Source organism: Pleurodeles waltl, chromosome 8 (assembly GCF_031143425.1).
Source record: "Pleurodeles waltl isolate 20211129_DDA chromosome 8, aPleWal1.hap1.20221129, whole genome shotgun sequence".
Classification (NCBI taxonomy): Eukaryota; Metazoa; Chordata; class Amphibia; order Caudata; family Salamandridae; genus Pleurodeles; species Pleurodeles waltl.
The window spans coordinates 1,524,886,110-1,524,899,099 of NC_090447.1; the positions used below are offsets into that span (position 1 = coordinate 1,524,886,110).

At 47.5% G+C, this 12,990-nt stretch overlaps 2 protein-coding genes across 7 annotated transcripts in view; both read right to left on the bottom strand.

Moving 5' to 3' along the window:
- Nucleotides 1-12,990, bottom strand: part of LOC138248900 (zinc finger protein 420-like) — a 461,504-nt gene that overhangs the window by 370,361 nt on the left and 78,153 nt on the right. The gene's annotated exons all lie outside the window — the stretch shown is intronic.
- The window catches only part of LOC138248904 (zinc finger protein 420-like), a 138,587-nt gene that overhangs the window by 47,445 nt on the left and 78,152 nt on the right, over nucleotides 1-12,990 (bottom strand). The window lies entirely within an intron of this gene.

Consider the following 12,990-nt stretch of genomic DNA (forward strand, 5'->3'; position numbering starts at 1 on the left):
GTGATCTAGAGACCCTAGTAGAGGTAGCTGTATTTTTTCTGAAATTTCCAGGACAGGCTCAATGACTGCCTCACTGAATGGTAGAAGAGGCTCAGATGAATGCATAGAGGAATGAAGTATTTATTTCCAACATGTCAGCAGTTTTCCTTGTGAGAGACTGGCTCCTTGTTGCAGTGCCCCCACCCTTTTTGCCTGGTTTCTGAATGCAATTTGGACTGGAGTGCACTAGGGTCCTGCTAACCAGGTTCCCAGTGCCAGCGTTCTTTTCCTAAACATTGTAAAAGTAATTGGATACACCTTTAGCTACCACTGTAAGTCCCTAGTAAAAGGTACTAAGGTACCCAGGGCATGCGGTACTATGGGTAAGCCCCTTAGGGAAGCAGCACTGATTGTGCCACCCTCAAGGGCCAGGAATCCAGGTGCACCCAGCACTGCCATAGTAGGGTGAGTGTCCTGGTGCAAACTTAAAAATACACACTCGACATGGCACAGTCCCTGTGTGCCCTGTCCACCTTACACTGCATATGTTATGGGTAAGACACCCCTCTAGCAAGCCTTCCAGGTCTAAGGCAGGGTGCACCATACTATATGTGAGGGCATAACTGCACGAGCAATATGCTCCCACTGTGTCCTTGCCAAACCTGGGACATAGTGAGTGAACAGAGCAGCCATTTTAATACATGTGCTGGGTGTGCTGGGCACTGGTCAACAAGAGTTTCACAGCTACATAATGGCCACTCTGATACAAAACAACCCAGGGTTCAAACAACTCAGAATGATAAATCAAAACTGGTACCAGTACTAGATTTATTATAAAATGTACCCAGGGGTCGCCTTAGCGGTGCCCCATGCAAAAACGAACTATCCTGGCATGGTTGCTGACTAGTTCCAGCAAGCCTGTCACATCCAGACAGCCAATATACAAACCTGCGGGAGAGCCCGGTCTCTCTGGTTTGTAAAACAAACCCCTTCCTGGGTGGAGGAGCTAACTTCCCCTCCCTCAGGAACGTGCACTGCCCTGGCAGTGAGCTTCAAAGGGCTACTGCCCTTGAAACTCGAGCCCCCAGGCCTGCTGCTAGCAGCAGATGGCTTTCCCCTTTGTCAACCCCCACTTCTGGATGGAGCAAAGGCAGGAAACCACACAAAGGGTAGGAGGAGTAGCCTTACTGAGCATGCACTACCCCTAGGGGCTTGCAGGCGAAGTGGACCCTTCATTTCATTTTCCTCCATGTTGAATGGCAAGAAAATAGCCCAAGGGGACCCCCAGGCACCAACTTTAAATCTGCAAATCAGCTCCTTTTCCAAGTGGCCCTGTGCCAAGAGACTTTCCAACACTGCTCCCAACCAGAACTGGGAGCCGCCCAAGGCTCTGCAGCGGCCACAATGTGCCCACCGACTACTGAGACCACCCTATTGTACGATTGTTAATGCATTTTTGAAAGTGACTGCCTATTGATTCCAATGGTGCGTAATTACGCACAGAATAACTAACTTTAACAAAACTTTGAAAAGTCATATCTCAGAAAGTACTTAACGTATCTTAAAGATCTTGGTCTTAAAATTTATATAAAAGTCTGAAGTATTTTTATAACATTTGGTCTTGAGGTATTCATTGAGTGTGTGTGGTGTAGTATTGGATATGTGAGTTCAGCAAATACTTAGCACATCTCCTGGATTAGTCTAACAGCTCGACCAGCTACCTCAAAAACTGGGGCATCAGGCGGCCTAATTTTTACCTATGGAAACCAACATGTGGTTGCCTGGACCCCCTGCACAGTGTGCCTAGGTTTGCACACTACATAGAGGGCCAGCCTCCTACATTCCTTAGTACAGAATGGTATGAGGTGACTTTTTGGAGGCGGAATGCCTGAGGGAGACACTAGTGCCCATTCCAGAGATGTATCTGTCACTTACATCCTTCAGGCTCTTATAAGTGGGGTTTAGGGATGGATGGTCATCACTATCATTGTTCCAATAACCTGGATCATCTTGAGGATCAAATCCACCCATCACAAACCTTTCTTCGTCTAAGACTCTGCGCTTCTAATTTTGACATATGGGGCCCTATAAGCAGTGTATCTGAATGAGGTTTTGAGGCAGGCAAAGATAAAAGCCGAAGTGCAGGCCCTTCAGTGCCGGTCCACAGGGCCACTGTTGTCTCCAGGAGAGGGGCAGTTTAACCACCTCCTTTGTTGTTCACGGGCTGATCCTGGTAGGTGGTGGACCCTGGGCCATATATGGCCCAGGAGGGGGCCACGATGCCCCACTCCGACTTTCAAAACTTATTTTGGACCCAGGGAGGGGGTGGTCTCTGGGGCCTGGGGGATCCACGAGCCCCCCATCCCCCATTACTGCTCATTTGGACTCAGGCAGGTGGAGGTCCCCAAGGGCCCACGCAGTCTCCCCCCACCTCCAATTACAGTGATTTAGCCCCGGGACTAAGGGTGGGGGGCGGTCAGGCTGCCCCACTATTCCGGAGATTTAACACCAGGGAGACGGTGGTCCCCAGGGCTCCTAGAGCCTCAGGAGGGGGGGGGGGGGCTGTGCACCCCCCCCCCCTTTTTTTTTTTTTTATAATAATGCCCCCGCGACCTGGCCTGCCCGGGGTCTTTTTTCAAAACTAGCGTTGGACCCCATGCTTGTTTTTCTTTGTCTTTTTTATGTTTTGAAGGATCTGTTGATCCATCGCATCCCAACACCAGAGCTAAGGGATCAGGGTTTTCCTACCCTGGCCCCTTTTCTTTTTTTTATTATTCTTTTCCGAAGCAGAGTTCCAAGATTGCTCCCAACACCTCCTGGTTGCTATCGGGATGAGAGCTACCTTTCTGCAAATTTGGTTTAATTCCACCCAGCGGTTTGGGCTGTAGTCCTATTTAGAAACCTTATGGGAATTAATATGGGGCAAACACGTTTTGGCCCCCCTCCTTTTTCTCAGCCCCCACTTGATGGATCATGCCAAAACCTTCCAGGCAGCTAATGAATTGAGTGTTGAATACTTTTGGAAAATGTCAGGAAGATTCATTAACCCGCGTCAAAGATAAATCAGCAAGTCAAAAAACGCTTTTTCACAAGGAAGCCTGTTTCTCCATAACCACAGTAGGCGGAGAGACCAGGCCAGTGTCAGGGATGGTGCCCTGACTACTGGCATCTGCCAGTTCCTCAGACACGATATCTCTATCCTCATCAAGGGGGATGGTGTAACCGTAAGGATCCTCCTCAATTATACTCCTCCCCATGCCTGTCAAACAAAAGCAGGCCCTGGCTCCATCTCGGAAGGTGAAGTTCCAGCGGAATTAATGTCATGCAATGCTGATTTTAGCTTTGTTTCAGGTATGATCATGGGGTTGCTGCCATGGGGGTACAACGGTCCAGGTACAAACTTATGATTGGAGTGGTTCCTGATCCAGGAGGCCCACCTGGCACCGAACACATGAGGCCCGAAAGTGCTCCAGAGGGGTCGGCCCGCCCAGATATGAGGTACATGGCCTCATAAAAAATATCAGAGTTGACCAGGGGTACTCCAGCTACAGCAAACTGAAGGAGATGTGGACTGGACACAGATGAAGGCTCAGTGTGAGAGGGTCCTACAGTGATGTCTTACCTGCACCTCGTCTGAAGATCTGGATCAGCTAAGTGAACTCTAAGAGCGCTTCGATTTCTTTGACTTTTTGGAGTTCTTGTGGGACTTATCTGATGACTATGATAGCAACGATGAATGCCTGGATGGCTCTGCAAACGGTCCCTGGACTTTCCTTGTGAACAGGAATATTATGGAAGTGACTGGTGTTGAGAGACCAGGAGCTTCAAGGAATGCTCCATCAGCACCTTAGGGTTGATGGGCGGCAGGCCTCACAAGTCTTGGAGTCGTGGTCCGATCAAAGCACCAAAGGCAAAGCAGGTGAAGAGTCTGTCACAGAGAGACTACAGGGCTTCAACCCCACTAATTCTTTGGGGGACATCCATACACACAGTGGGAGACAATGTCTCAAAAAAGGTTTGACAAAATGCTGAAAAAAGTTGTCCAAAAGTAGACAGAGGTAGCTCTCCAGATCTGTGCTGACTAGCGTGGGGAAAAAAACAGAACTGAGATCAACGTACTAGGGTGGCACCTAAATAGGCACTGCGCAGTTGACTTACAGCTGATGCTGAGCCACTCGATGTCAGCTGCTGGCGAGCAGAGGTGTTGCTCGTAAAGTTCTGAATCCAGTCTGACACCTGAGGAATATTCCAAGGCAAGGAATCTGCAGCTAGAAGTCTCTATCAGATATGGCCCCTTACATTCAGTGAGTGGAGCTCTATACAAATTACAAGGGATTGTTTCATACACTGCACTATCATTGGCGGGTGAGTATGGATACCACATAAGAGTTCTGTAATCCCATGTTGGTCATGTGGTGTAATTCACTATCTGCTATGGCATGTTCGGTTTAGTGAATAAAACTTAAAAATGCCCAAATCAAACCCCCGCCCAAAACAACCACATCCAATTGGTCAGTGAACTATCATACTCACCCATGAAAGCCATATGAAAAAACAAAAAGGCGTGTATACTTAGGGGCTTCCTGTTACCTGCGAAGTGCAGGGTCCCTGTCACAAGAGTTTAAGAGGCGCACAATAATGGCACATGGTGGAGCGCCTGGAGGTTTGTGATGCCAATGCATGTGATATGCATGTTCCACAATAAAGACCTCTGAAAAAAGCATATTTGTTGAATAATTCTGCCAGTACCATCTCCACAATAGTTTCTGTTTTGCCTGCATTCATGGCCTTGAGGGTGCTGAGTATCAGCATGTTGTTTCTTCTTGCGGGGGATTCCAAATCTGTTTTTAGTTTTGATATCAGCTGAAGGAAAGTACCATCTTGCTTGGCATGTTACCCCCATTTTTCACTGTATATATGTTGTTTTAGTTGTATGTGTCACTGGGACCCTGTTCTCCAGGGCCCCAGTGCTCATAAGTGTGCCTGAATGTGTTACCTGTGTAGTGACTAACTGTCTCACTGAGGCTCTGCTAATCAGAACCTCAGTGGTTATGCTCTCTCATTTCTTTCAAATTGTCACTAACAGGCTAGTGACCAATTTTACCAATTTACATTGGCTTACTGGAACACCCTTATAATTCCCTAGTATATGGTACTGAGGTACCCAGGGTATTGGGGTTCCAGGAGATCCCTATGGGCTGCAGCATTTCTTTTGCCACCCATAGGGAGCTCTGACAATTCTTACACAGGCCTGCCACTGCAGCCTGAGTGAAATAACGTCCACGTTATTTCACAGCCATTTTACACTGCACTTAAGTAACTTATAAGTCACCTATATGTCTAACCTTTACCTGGTAAAGGTTAGGTGCAAAGTTACTTAGTGTGAGGGCACCCTGGCACTAGCCAAGGTGCCCCCACATTGTTCAGGGCCAATTCCCCGGACTTTGTGAGTGCGGGGACACCATTACACGCGTGCACTACATATAGGTCACTACCTATATGTAGCTTCACAATGGTAACTCCGAATATGGCAATGTAACATGTCTATGATCATGGAATTGCCCCCTCTATGCCATCCTGGCATAGTTGGCACAATCCCATGATCCCAGTGGTCTGTAGCACAGACCCTGGTACTGCCAAACTGCCTTTCCTGGGGTTTCACTGCAGCTGCTGCTGCTGCCAACCCCTCAGACAGGTTTCTGCCCTCCTGGGGTCAAGCCAGGCTTGTCCCAGGATGGCAGAACAAAGGACTTCCTCTGAGAGAGGGTGTTACACCCTCTCCCTTTGGAAAATGGTGTGAAGGCAGGGGAGGAGTAGCCTCCCCCAGCCTCTGGAAATGCTTTCTTGGGCACAGATGTGCCCAATTCTGCATAAGCCAGTCTACACCGGTTCAGGGGACCCCTTAGCCCTGCTCTGGTGCGAAACTGGACAAAGGAAAGGGGAGTGACCACTCCCCTGACCTGCACCTCCCCTGGGAGGTGTCCAGAGCTCCTCCAGTGTGCTCCAGACCTCTGCCATCTTGGAAACAGAGGTGCTGCTGGCACACTGGACTGCTCTGAGTGGCCAGTGCCACCAGGTGACGTCAGAAACTCCTTCTGATAGGCTCCTTCAGGTGTTGCTAGCCTATCCTCTCTCCTAGGTAGCCAAACCCTCTTCTCTGGCTATTTAGGGTCTCTGTCTCTGGGGAAACTTTAGATAACGAATGCAAGAGCTCATCAGAGTTCCTCTGCATCTCTCTTTTCACCTTCTGCCAAGGAATCGACTGCTGACCGCGCTGGATGCCTGCAAAACTGCAACATAGTAGCAAAGACGACTACTGCAACTCTGTAACGCTGATCCTGCCGCCTTCTCGACTGTTTTCCTGGTGGTGCATGCTGTGGGGGTAGTCTGCCTCCTCTCTGCACTAGAAACTCCGAAGAAATCTCCAGTGGGTCGACGGAATCTTCCCCCTGCAACCGCAGGCACCAAAAAGCTGCATTACCGGTCCCTTGGGTCTCCTCTCAGCACGACGAGCGAGGTCCCTCGAATCCAGCAACTGTGTCCAAGTGACCCCCACAGTCCAGTGACTCTTCAGTCCAAGTTTGGTGGAGGTAAGTCCTTGCCTCCCCACGCCAGACCGCATTGCTGGGAACCGCGACTTTTGCAGCTACTCCGGCCCCTGTGCACTTCCAGCGGAAATCCTTTGTGCACAGCCAAGCCTGGGTCCACGGTACTCTAACCTGCATTGCACGACTTTCTAAGTTGGTCTCCGGCGACGTGGGTCTCCTTTGTGTAACTTCGGGTGAGCACTGTTTCACGCATCCTCGTAGTGCCTGTTTCTGGCACTTCTCCGGGTGCTACCTGCTGCTGAGAGGGCTCCCTGTCTTGCTCGACGTCCCCTCTCTCTCCCGACGCAATTTGCGACATCCTGGTCCCTCCTGGGCCACAGCAGCATCCAAAAACGCTTACCGCACGATTTGCAGCTAGCAAGGCTTGTTGGCGGTCTTTCGGCGGGAAAACACTTCTGCACGACTCTCCACGGCGAGAGGGATCTGTCCACCAAAGGGGAAGTCTCTAGCCCTTTTCGTTCCTGCAGAAACCTCAGCTTCTTCTGTCCAGTAGAAGCTTCTTTGCACCCACAGCTGGCATTTCCTGGGCATCTGCCCATCTCCGACTTGCTTGTGACTTTTGGACTTGGTCCCCTTGTTCCACAGGTACCCTAGATTGGAAATCCATCGTTGTTGCATTGTTGGTTTGTGTCTTTCCTGCATTATTCCTCTATCACGACTTCTATGTCCTTGGGGGAACTTTAGTGCACTTTGCACTCACTTTTCAGGGTCTTGGGGTGGGCTATTTTTCTAACCCTCACTATTTTCTAATAGTCCCAGCGACCCTCTACAAGGTCACATAGGTTTGGGGTCCATTCGTGGTTCACATTCCACTTTTGGAGTATATGGTTTGTGTTGCCCCTATCCCTATGTGTCCCCATTGCATCCTATTGTAACTATACATTGTTTGCACTGTTTTCTAAGACTATACTGCATATTTTTGGTATTGTGTACATAAATCTTGTGTATATTTCCTATCCTCTCACTGAGGGTACACTCTGAGATACTTTGGCATATTGTCATAAAAATAAAGTACCTTTATTTTTAGTATAACTGTGTATTGTGTTTTCTTATGATATTGTGCAAGTGACACTTGAGGTACTGTAGGAGCTTCACTCGTCTCCTAGTTCAGCCTAAGCTGCTCTGCTAAGCTACCATTATCTATCAGCCTATGCTGCTAGACACCCTATACACTAATAAGGGATAACTGGGCCTGGTGCAAGGTGCGAGTACCCCTTGGTACTCACTACAAGCCAGTCCAGCCTCCTACATCAGCCAGTTGTTTACTATGTTTGGTTAGTTGGATTTCAATTCTCTCTGCTCGTTTGTCCATTCTCTCCTTTAGATGGTCTTCGCCAAGAGTCTTCAAACTGGGGGATGGGGCCTCCTATGGGGGCCCTAAAATGATCCAAAGGGGTGGGTGCCAGGCACTGGCCAAAATAAGCATCATGCTGATAACAGTGTTTTGTTTTAAGCAGAAAAAAGAAGCAGTAAATTACTTTCTAATGAGCCATCACTAATATATTTTATCATTTATATCCTGGCTGGGAGTAGGTGTCAAAAGGGAAGGGGGTTCCAAATATTCTTCAAAAGTCCGGCCCCATTTCTAATAATCACACTGTGGATACTTTTACATGTTAGTAATGCCTGCCTGACCAGAATAGTATATTTGGCAATCATGTATTTGATTACATTTTTAAAACTGTAACAGGACTTAACTACAATGTTTAAATATATCTAGACATATGTAAACACTGTCAATTTAACAGAATAACTGTGAAAAATTCAGAAGGAGGCCTGATGATTTGTATTTCCATTGATGGAGTGTGGGTGGGGTGGCATTAAAATGTTTGAAGACCGCTGGTCTATGCGCACAGTCTATAAGACGTTTTTCCATCTATGAGGGACAGGCCAGTGTTCAGGTCCAGTAGTACAGCTCTAATACTGTCTGTGTCGAACTGGCGTGAGGCTCAGAGAGTAACCGGTTGGTGGGCCCGCCTCACCCAGCAGACCCCGCTGTGGCACGGGAGATGGTTGGCGGAGGTCTCGGCCCTGGAAGGGTTTAAAAAATGGGACCTCATAGGAATCTCACTACTTGGGGATGTCTGGGAGGGGGTCGCATATGCGGTCCTTTGAGGAGCTTCAGCGGCATTATTTGCTTAATAGGACCCAGTTCCACAAATACCTGCAACTCCGGCATGCGTTACGTGTGTATAACCAGTCTGGTGAGCTCCTCCCCGAGTTCAGTCCAATGGAGGCAAAGGTACTGATGGGGGGCCTGGGTTGGGGGGGGTGTCGCGGATCTACCACTCTCTAATTACCAACACAGCTCAGTCACTGTACAACCAATCTACGTTTGGAGGAGTGGTTGGGCCCCATGGATGAGGAGGACTGGAGGGAAGAGCTGATGGCCCCTAGGACCCTGACCATGGCCATGGCCACCTGTTTTCACACCTTGCAGACATACTAACTACATACAGCATACCTCACGCCCATCAGACTGTATAAGGCGGGCCTCAGTTCCTGTGCTGACTGTCCCCGCTGCACTGACACTGACTTTTACCACATGGTATGGACCTGCCCAAGTATTGCCTCCTACTGGCAGGCAGTGGTGACTGAAATTATGAGGGTCTTGCAAGTGGAGGTGGCCGCGGCCCCACTGCCGCTCTTACTGGGGGTCATGGAGGGAGTGGGGTCTAGCAGAGCTGATCGGATTTTCCTGGGAGTGGCCTGTTTGGTGGCCAAAAGAGACATTGTGGCTGACAGGAAAGCGGAGGCGGAGCCAACAATGGCCAAGCGGCACTGTGGAGTAGACTTGTGTGCCTAGCGGAAAAAACCTGTGTATGAAGCAAGAAGGTGCCCGACCAAATACAAGAGAGTGTGGAAGGAAGTGGGAGGCCACCTGGGGTGTGGGTTCTGGGATTGGGCCGTAAGGAGCACAGTGTGGAGCGATCTGTCACCGTTAGTAATAATTACTGCTCAGCATGAGTCAGTGTTATCTGTGTCAAATTAACGATATTGCATGGCATCATGCTTGAGGGAGCGGGAGTGTGACCTACTTTGTGTTTGTTTTTGCAAAAAACAACAATAAAGTTCTTTATCAACAAAAAAAAAATACTGCCTGTGTCCATCTTGCCATTGAGGGAAGTAACCCCCACCTCGTATCTGTTTTTCCATGCTTCATCACACCTATGTGCTTGTAGCACAGTTTGGACTAGCACTGATCTGATTTAACCATGTTTGGTTTCAGGCGATCCACTTGCTTCAGTGTCGGATGAGATAAAACTCTGCTATCCCCCAACTGCATAGGGTGTTAGTGAGGTGTGGTAGTCATTTTCCTGTGACTAACGGGTTTGTCAGTGTTAGGGCTCCCAAGTCCTCAGATTCTGGTTGCAATGGTCAAGTAAGATGATGCTCATTTGTGATATTTGAGAGCCACGCCATTATGATGGTGAATGTTGCAGGTCTGTGTTAATATTCTAAGGATGCAAGAAAGGAATGCTGTTCCTATGGAAATGTGAAGTTATCAGTTAGAACCAGAGAAGGGGCTGAATCACCAGATCAAAGGATCAGAGTGGTCAGAAGAAAGAGCCCTCACACACCCAAATGGGCATATTGCTTTATCATTGGCCTGCTCCTTGTTGAGCCAGTGCTGCAATGTCCAACGGGCCCTGCAGGGGGGTTCTTTATCAGAGATCTTCTGATGTTTTGCCACAATGATGAGTGTACTTGAGGGTATAGTGAGTGTAGGGTGGGGTGCTAGGTTGATTAAAACTGTCTAAGGGGTACCAAATTAATTTACATGAGGTGCTCACCTTGACAGAGATTTAAAGAAAAAAAAAGGCTGTTGCAAGGTTTAATGGACCTAAACAGCTTCAAAATGAGAAACGTAGGGTCAACATTTTTCATGCCTTATGGCCTGACTGGACCTTTGGGATTTTTTCAGGACCAAGAGGTTAATCCCTACCCTACACCTAGCTTGTATTCAAAATCTGCAAGATGAGTGCCCCTAATCAATGTGTGTGATCTATACCTGCTGCAGCATAGGACAGATGGGTTCCAATATTGTTGGAGATTCAGTATTGCCCCTTAGGGCTAGGTAGGGAACCACACTTAGCAGAGGAAAAAACTGGTCCCACATAGTGTCTTGCCCGCAACCTACTATCCTCTGCCAGCCAGGAGCCCTCTTGCATGGCCTGTTGGGCAGTGCAGTGCCAGCCGAATGCGAAGCAGCCTAATGATGAACGCACATATTTACCCTCTCAAATTTCAGCAAGCTTGAAATGTAACGGACCTTGAGGTATTTAACACATCTGAAAATTACTGCAAGACTTAAATAGCTTTCATCTCATAATTTCATCCCATGTGTAATCAGGACTTTAAAAAATGGTCAGAACTAACTGACCCACTCCTAACCAGGCTTTGAGTCTCTTATCGATACTGGTACTAAACACAACCCTCAAGAGTGGGGCAACATTGGGTTCAGCAGTTCAATCTCATTTTCACCTAGGTGAGTTATAATCCCTGTGGCCCACAGAGCCTCAACACTGTGGACACAGGCCCAGCAATGCACCATTACTCCGACAGGTAAAGTATGTAACGATACTCATTAGCACCTGCAACTAGTGGACAGATGCAACTCTGCTGTTGTCAGAATCTGGTTTTGTGACACACAGCATAAAGTGGGGCTCCGATGAGCATTCTGGAGTGGTCACGCCAATTCTTTCCTAGACACTATAGGACCCAGTGATAACCTAGTCCTCCCTTGTTTGCTTTTCGTAGCTGTGTTCTCATACATTTTGTCTCCCACCTTCAACAGGGCACAAAGATGCTGGCCAGAAGATGATAGTGATCTGTGCCACTGCCCAGGTCAGTGAAGTCCACCCATGAGCTCTTCCAGGCCCAATCAGGCTGTCACCAGTGCAGGGCTCTGCCAGAGGGCCACTCAATGATGGCCCCTCTGGTGGAACACACATGGAGGTGTATTGCTGCCAAATGTAATTATTGCCTGGTCCTCTTCATTCCATTAGACCGCTCAGCCATCATGAGCAACTAGGGCAGGACTAGCTTGATGATCCCCATCTTTGCTCAGCTCTGCAGTCACGCCAAGTGACCTCCCTGGCCTCAGCATCAGCAAGCACCAGTCACACTGAGACAGAGGTGATCCAGGCCCACCTATCCATCCAGGCAGCAGATTTATTGCTTTCCAGAATCAGCAGAAAGCACGCTACTTGGGTATGCCGTTGTTTGGTGTTTTTGAGCATGTAGGATGGAGGTGGATTTTAGACTCTGGCCACAGGAGCTTAGTGCAGTGTGGCCACCTTGGGCAGCAGCTCTCTGGCAACCCACCCCATTGCACAGATGTAACTTCTTGTGCTTTGGTTATGGTTACATAACACTGCCAATAACTAATTCACACCAGAGTACAGCATGACAAATCATACAATGGAAAGCTGCTTAGGGTAATTTGTTACCTATTAACTTTACTGATGGATGAATAACTGACAATTTCCCAACCCGAAAGGCATAACCCCCTTCCAACATACACAACATATTACATCCTGTGCATCAACATACATATTTACATGATTAGGACTTTTTATTTAACATTTAGCAGTAGTTTCAAAGGCAATATTTCAGAGAAAAGGCCTCATCACCATGAAGTATTTGCTGAATAACAGCTTTCTTATTCAACAAATACAATGAAACAAAAATAATTTGTATATTATATTGGGTCTTCCACAGAGCTACCTTCTGTAGAGAGAGTAAAGCTCTCCAGTGTGGCAGATAGTTAACACAATCTCCTAACTGGACCCTCATTCGCAGCACAGAAATCAATGTCAACTGAGAGACGACTGTATCAAGTTAGAATGGAAGTTCACAGTGTGAACAATGCATGGGCCCATACTTAGTTTAGCATTTTTCAAAGAAAGGAGAAGGTTTAGGAAGTGCTATAAATTATCTACAGCTTTGAACAGCAAGTTATTTTTTTAAACAAAAAAGCACAATTATTTCCCCCATCCGAGGTGGGTTTGTTACAGTCCAGTCTGTTGAACTTGGAAAGTGAATGCTGCTTCTCCATAAGTTTATCAGGAATAAAGGAATGAGTTTATGTCTCCAAAAGCATTTTTGTGTCAGAGTGTGCACTACAGATCGAATGCTATGAAAGTAAAAACTGCTGTTTAAAAAGAGTAAAATGTATTAACATGAAGTCCTTTAAGCAGTATTGCCCAACAAAGCAGAAAGTAGACAATATCTATGCTAAAGTGTAATCTTTGCACAAAGTAGGGAAAAATGTTCTAAACTGGATTGTTATTTTCAGATATGACAAGATTGCCAACAGTAAGTGAAATCAAACATTGAAAAAAAGTTTAAAAAAATGCATTCTGAATTATTATCTTCTGTTAAATATAAATAGTGGGAC